Source organism: Harpia harpyja, chromosome 3 (assembly GCF_026419915.1).
Source record: "Harpia harpyja isolate bHarHar1 chromosome 3, bHarHar1 primary haplotype, whole genome shotgun sequence".
Lineage (NCBI taxonomy): Eukaryota > Metazoa > Chordata > Aves > Accipitriformes > Accipitridae > Harpia > Harpia harpyja.
The window spans coordinates 49,281,571-49,289,642 of record NC_068942.1 but is presented as its reverse complement, the minus strand read 5'-3'; positions in this window follow the sequence as shown (position 1 = coordinate 49,289,642).

Sequence of the window (8,072 nt, the reverse complement as noted above, 5' to 3'; positions counted from 1 at the left end):
TGGCAGCAATTTATATTTACTGGAAAGGTATAAAAAATAAGGCAGGAGAGAAATGTTATTTAATATGGTAGATAGGAGTGTCATTAAGACTAGTGGGATGAAGGTAATAAAAGAAAGTTTACACTGACTACCTGGAAAAATCTGCAGAGCAAACTAGTTGCACTAAACGACTGTGTAATCTCTATGGGGAAGCACTTATAGTCCAATCACTTGAGATTTTTGAGAGGCCAAAGGAACAGCAAAATACATGGTAGGGAAGAAGTTTGAATTCACAGGTAGATGGATTAGCTGACCTATTAGTTCTTTCCTATTGCAAACGTCTATAATTTTGTGTGGGGAAAATTCCTTTTCAACCCACGCTGGCAATCTGTTTATGTTCTGAAGTACGATGATTGACATCCCTTTTAACTTTTAACCTAGAGAATGTCTCTGCAAGTGTTATTCCTACATATAAATGTCTAATGCTTTTAATAAAAAAAAAAGTCTCTCAATTAGGGGACTGTATCCATGTGCAAATGCAGAATGGAGATCACAACAGAGTCTGAGGTGTTATAGCGGCATGGGCAGCACTCCCACTCAGGAAGGATGGGGCGTTGAGAAGGAAAAGGGAGCATTTGGGGCTTAAAGACTAGAGAGAGAGTAGAGGAAAACAAGAGAAAAGTGGATAAAACCAGAAAGAAGGGTATAATTTTTGCTGAAAGGGCAAATAGGAAAGGAAAGAATAGAGAGGAATGGGAAGGTAGAAAGGTATAAGAATAGAGAAGCAAGATAGGAGGGGAGAACTGATTTATGGAGTAGAAGAACAAGAACAAATAATGATAGGCTCCTGTTATTACGGTGCCAGAGTACTTCCTCCTTGTAAGTGTTTACCCTTGGTTTATCCACATGCATCTTTAAATTTTTTTTCACTTCAAACAGTGTAATACTTAGTAAGCATCACTGAAGTGCAATGCATGGATTTTTGTAACAAATAGTGTACTTCACAATTAAAACTCAGCCTATACACCTTTCCTGTGAAAGTAAAGCCCACCAAAAGATAGAGCATGTATAAAAATATAGCACCCTAGTAGAAAGAAATGTCACATTCTGCCAGTCTTTCCTGCATTTTGCCCTGAGTTGAGGGATTGGAGATGGATTTATAAGCGGGAAAACATCACAAGAGAAATATTTAAGAAATGCTAGACTAGCAAATCTTAACGTATTTAAACAATATGACCAAAAATGTTCTTCAAATTTTATAGCATTAAACTAAAGCCCAGAGTATAAAAAGACAAAATTATTACAGAGATTTCCAGGTACTCAAAAATATCCTTGCAATGTTACTTGTTCTGACTTAAAGAAGTTTGCTGAAGCATCAACTTCATTTCTGTCGAGGGCTGTAAAAAAGATTGAAGCCGGGGCCTGGAATATGAACAAACAATGCATCTAAGTTAGTGCCCCACAGAATATTTTAAAATTATTTAACACAAATCATCTCAGTGTCAACAACTCATCACAGATAAACTATCTAATTAACAGAAGCCATCATAGTATTTGAGAACTCAGTCTTGGCTCAGTTGATATACCAGAAGGGCACTCCTTGATAAGCAAAAATTATAAAGGAAGGTTTAAAAAACGTTACTGCCTGAAGTAGATTCTTCTTAGTTTTAAATTAACCCTCTGCTAGGTTGGGGTTTTTGGTTGTTTGGGTTTTTTTTAATCTCTATGAGATAACAAGCACAGGTTGACCTCATGTTCTTAGGTATATGCCATGCTAAGATTCTGTAACACGTTCTATTATATGATGTAATATTTTTTCTGTGAGTCTGCCATGGAATTGAAACCATGCCAAAATGACAGCTCAGTTAACAAGAGTGTCCCCAGCTTTCGTAACCACTTCTGAGATAGTTTTATCCCCCTTCTTTAAAATTGCAAAGGTTGTCAAAATCTTGAGGATATAAAACTTTACTGCAAAACACTTTTGGGCATCAAAACATTGACTGGTTGTTTCAGCACCAAACCTGCCACTTATTGGAATCCAGGTGCTTCGTCTCCCTACCTGAAGTCTGTGAGGAGAGACAGCTGACAATGGGATGCATAAAAACATAACATAGACCAAAAGTTACCTAAAATAGTTCATGGGAAATACTGAAAAGAGAGATATCTCATAGGTCTCTGAGGGGTGATATTTACATACCCAGGTTGCAGGGAGACAACCTAAGTCAATAAGGTTTATTACCCTAAAACTGCTCCTGAAAGTAGTCTTTTTCACAGAGGAAATGTGAAGTAACACTAGGTAGGAGTGAGGGACCATCTTCTTTCCATCCCATCCCAGGTAGATTATTTGCTACAACATTCGCCAAAGATATGGCAGACGTGGGTCTAATCACCTCGCATCAAATATAGGCTTTTATTTGTTAATCTTTGAATGGTGCTTAGACCTTTGCTGGTCTTTTTACTCTGTGAAACAATGGAAGAGAACCAGCCTGTGTCTGAAGGTAATTGTTTTAGTTTCTTCACAAATGTCACACCATTCCTCCAGTGAATAATTTATATTTAAATTTCCCTCCCATTTGGCTATGATCTTGCCCCACAGTCCGTATTATCCAGGAAGAACTGATATAAATGAGAAACTCTTTCTCAGCTGGTTCTACAACTATCAGGTGACTGTCTCAGAGGGTGGATTTTGGTTCTTCCGGGAACTGCAGGACAACTGCAAAAGAGGGAGTCTGATTAACATGGTAAGAAACATTAATATGTAACACACTGGTAAATACAGAAATTATATTTCATATCTGAGCAAAAAAGGCTACCAGTATGAGCTCTCTAATATGAAGATGACAAGTAAGGGTCACCAGACTGAAGGGTTTTCCTGAGTATTATTGTAGAATTGATATTTTTTTCTGAGCTGAAACAGATCACACTGCTGACATCAAGTCTTGCAAGAGAACAATTTATCTTTAGTTGTTATATCATTCCTAGAGCATTCCCAGGTTTGAATAAAGCATACTATCCACCATCTTAGCAAATAGAGAAGCTGAGTTTCCCAAAGTCTTCTAAAAAAGAATAAAAAAATGAGTGATGAAAACAGAATAATCTACAGATGTTATTCCCAATATATTATTCTGCAGCAGAAAACAGGTTTTAAAACTTGATCTGACTGAGATTTATTGGACCATGTATGGAGGTATTTAGGCATCAGACTCAACTACCTACCTTTGCAAATTTGAGCTCTAGCTTTAAAAATAAATTAACAGGAATATATATGCATGCTAATAATAATAAAACTTACCTCCATTTTTTCAGCAAAACACTTCATAATCCAAAATTTTCAGTGGTCTAATGGGAAAGTGGGTTATTTTCAACTGAAAATGCTTGAAAACAAATGTTCCCATCTTTCTTTGAAAATTTTGAATGCTGTGAATTTTGAAAAGATTTCTTATAATCAATTAATTAAAAATTATTGCTCAGTTTCAGTTCTAACTTGCCAGAGCTATTGAGGAAGACTGTGATAAGGAAAACAGTAAGTCATAATGATCATTTTAATGGTGCCAACATGTCATAAAATGAATCAAGTGTAGAGAAATTCATTTATTTATCTTGGCTTTCACCTGACACTACAGTAGAGGTGATGTTATTCTAGGAAAAATCTGGTAAGGAATGTAGGACTACTGACTAGAAGGAAACTGCAGAGATGTTGAGCTTTAAATGCGGGCAGCCATCTAATAGATATGGAATACATGCCCGTGTAACCCTATCACCTCTAGTACAATAGACTGAAAAAATCACAAAAGCTGTCAACTGCTGAAGGAACATAGCTAGCAAGAACAAGACAAATTGACAATGTGCTTGGTCTGCCCCATATCCAAAGTTTTGTTAGACATTTATCATTATATAGATTTACACAACTTGATGTATAATTTACTTAATGTTATTAGAAGACTATTGTACTCAATAACACTCCAGAGAGACTTCTTCATGTATTGTGTTCACCACATACAGAGAAGGAGCATAACTGGATATGGGTATATTACCAAAAAGTCTCTTCTGAGTGGAGAGGCATCCTATCTTCAGTGCTTCCTTTCATATTTAATGAATTAATGTTCTATTGAAGTAGCAGCAATGATGACAATGACATTCTTGTACATTCCTCAAAAGATATGGAGTATCTCAGATAGGAGTTGTGGAAATAACTCATTTTTCAATTTACTGGCAGTTCCAGATAATGATTTCAGATCAATTCAAATTAATGGCAGCTCTTGGACTATTTTCAATGTTTAACATGCACACATATTGTTTCACCAGACATAGATATGCACAAACTTGACGTTTTCAGAGGTCTTCTCCAAGTCTGGGGAAGCTACTACATATATATCCTGCAGTCTTGAACAGTTCGGGCAAGATGTAACAATCCTCATCACTTCACAACAATATAATAATTATTAATAAGTTCTAACTGACCTCGATTAATTTTTTTCTATAAAAAGAATAGCAAAATCCTCATAAAAGCACTAATAACTCCCACCACTACCACCCCCAAGCCCCCAAAACCTCAAGTTCACCCCAACCCCCCTTTGCAAGAAAATGTAACAAGCTAGGGATACCCAGACGTTTAAGCTGAAAGACTAATTTTGGAGAAAGATTGCTCATTAAAAATGGAAAATACATTATTTCTCAAGTGTTGATTAGGATTTACACATACTTCGCATCTACGATGAGTAAGCACACAACAGAATCACTGGAGTCCAAAAACATCTCTATACCATCATTGTATTTTCCTGAATCTGACACTGGCAGCATGCTGAAGCAGTCTCTCATAAATTTTAAAAATGGGTTGGTTTGCATCTGATAAATGTTAGAAAAAGGGCTAGCTTTCTGGGGATGGTTCTATCAAATTGGGATTAACATTTTCCACTTAGTCCCTTATGCTTCTGGAGAGGCTGACATAATTCAGTGACTATGAAAGTAACACCTTTGTCATTTTCATCGTACTTCATTTCACCTTCTCATTTGTGTCTTTTTAAAATAAGATGTCTAACTGAATACAGTAATCAATGTGCCATCGATTTATATAATGCAATTGTAATTTTCTATTCTCTATTCCCTTCTTAACACAATTTAACGTCTTATTTGCTTTTTTAATCACCACTGAACAAGTCTCTTCATTGAGCTGTCTACAGTAATGCCTAGATCTTTTTTTCCTGAGAGGTTACAACTAATTCAGGAGACATCATTATGTATAAATACTTTAGAGTGTTTCCACTAATGTGTTTTAGGGAGGTCTTATCTGTGATGAGGGTTATCTGCTACTAAGTTCTTCAACCAGTTATTTTTGCAAAATTCACCTAAAGCTCTTCATAGTCCCTTAATTTAAATGAATCAAATGAGTTTACAATTTCAGCTGCTTTTCCACATTTAGTCTTTAGCCTGTTTTCAATTTCAGCATACAGAGTGAACAGTACTTTTGCCAAAACTGCTTTTATGTAGTTAATTCTGTGTTCATCATGCTGGAAACAGGAATTTTGTTGCTGTTCTGTTAGTCTATGATGATACAGTCGCAATACCAACAACCACCAAATAGGATAAACACCTAAGAAACACCTAAAAACCACGTACTATAAAACTCTGTAAACCTGACATACATAGCAGTCCAGCCATAGCTGCATGTCACAGCATTTATTTATCCTCCTAAAAACAGTCTTAATCCTAGGACAGTTGCCTACTGTCATTATACCTGTATTTCTGTATTATCAAATTTTAATAGTTAAGACTTCTTCAGTAATCTACTGACTTTTGCTTTACTATAGATATTTCTGCTTGTGCCCATATGAATTAGTTTACAACTAAGTCACCCATGTCAAAACTACACTGTAGTCACTAAAATTGTGCTGGCAGTGTAGAATATATTGAAAGGGGGTTTTATATTTTTGGCAAGCAACATTTTGCCCCATTGTCTTCTTGCAGAGAACTGCTTGAACATGACTGCAAAATTTAAAATACTTGGAAAGATTTACAGAATTATGTTCCATGATATCTCTTTTTAAAACAAAAAACTTAAAATAGTACTGCAGGAGAGCATTCTGATTTCTGCCATTTTCACTGCCTTTTTTTCTGTATTCGCCTAGAGCGTGTACAGAGGTGTCCTAATCCGTGAGCCTGTCTCTTCAGTGCAATCACAATACAATTAGTAGGCAATAAACACGATATCTATCTCTTATTACACCACTTTTAGGTTGCAGTATATTTCTCTGTTTAAGAATGTTAACTGTTACTGCAAGGCAGCTCACTGTTAAATGATTTTCAGGACAACCTAACTACCTGTTAATATATGTCACAATAAGTTCAATTATTTTAATTTTCTGTTTCTCCAGAATTTGGAGACAGGTGTACTTACATCTACACATGTAACTACATTACATTTCTGGATTTCTAGAATTTTCTTCATTAACTATTATTTTTTTCATTAAATCTGTCCATTCAGCCTTTGTAAAATAGCTAAGGGTAAAGAATCTTCAGCCCTTTCAAAAGACGAATTTTCTGCTATAAACAGCATGCCATTACGACTCAACTGATTGCAAAGAATTTGAATTGCAGTGTGATTCAAGTCTTTCATTGAACTGATATCATCCACTCAACCTCAGCAATACCTTAGAGAAATACAAAGCAGAGTAACTGTCTTTTATATTGTACTCTCTCAGTACAAGAATAATAGAGATGCCATGAACATTGCAGAGGTGTCACATTAGCTGCTCTGTGCTAGAGCTGAACTAAATGGTGTAAAGGAAAGGGAACTTATTGTTGATTTTTTTTACAAGGATGGAATAGATGAATACTGCTTACAAATGAGCCTTATTTAGTTTTAAACACATTTCCCGAAGTAAATAGTATATTTCCCTAATTTTCATGTCTTTTGGTATGCTTCCAAAAAACTTGGAAGTGAATTAGTGTGCAATTTGCATCCAAATCTCAGCCAAGGGGATGTGGTTTATTATAATACATGGCCCTCCTAATTATTGAACAGCCCGAGAAAACTAGGCACAGTGTGCATCTGTTATTGCTTGACCACACTGCCAAACATAATTTGGCAAGCACAGAAATGTACATTCAGCAGACCTACAGTCTAATTTGCATTAGTTTGTAGTAATTATATGAAAGCTATAACTGAACCAAGCTTGTCCTCTCTTTTTAGATCACACCATTCTTTTTGAAAAGAAAAGAAATCTCAACCAAAAATCCAAAACAATTAAATAGCACACACATACACAACCCTGAGAAATTCCTTGTTTGCACAGTAGACTTTCTCAGTATTATTTAATCATTATCCAAATGTTATTTCTGCGTATTCTGTAAAATATCAAAGAAAAAAGCTTTTTTTCCCTGCATTTTTATATAGGCTTTTTCTGTGTTTTCCTTTATCCCCATTGAGAAATTTTTCATCTTTTCTGCCAAATTCTAAACCCCTGTATAATTCAATACCCTATAACTGGTGATTAAAGTCAGTGGCATTTTTTAATTCAATTACTAAGGAAGAAGGGGAGGAAAGTCCTGCCTTTCATAATTTGCCTTTTCCCATTTCCATAATCATTTAATCCAACCTTCACTCTCACAAAAAGGAAACAGTCTCATGATAAGCCATCTTGTGTCACAATAATGCTGGAAAGTAGTGGCCAAAGCTTGGGGAAGCTGGGATGCTATGGTAAAAATACTTGCAGATTTTGGCCTACAAAAGTTCCAAGGGAAAATTCTTGCTTCCTCTCTTATTTTTCCAGCAAAATTACATATTCAGTTATACAGACATGTATATCGTGGCTCTGTATAAGAGATGATGGGAAACCTAAACTAAGGCAGTAGATGAGGAAATACGGCAGAATCTCATCTACAGAAATTATAGTTTTATGACAATTATTGTGTAAATAAAGTATTTTCCTGAAGTGCAAGAGGACAGGGCATATAAAGGATGAGAAAGCGAGTGAGATTCGATTCCCATTGAAATCAATGACAAAAACTACTATTCACTCCAACAGCCATAGGACCAAGCACAGAGGAAGGAGAGTTTTTTTCTCCCCTTCTTCTTTTAGTAAACACTGGCATTT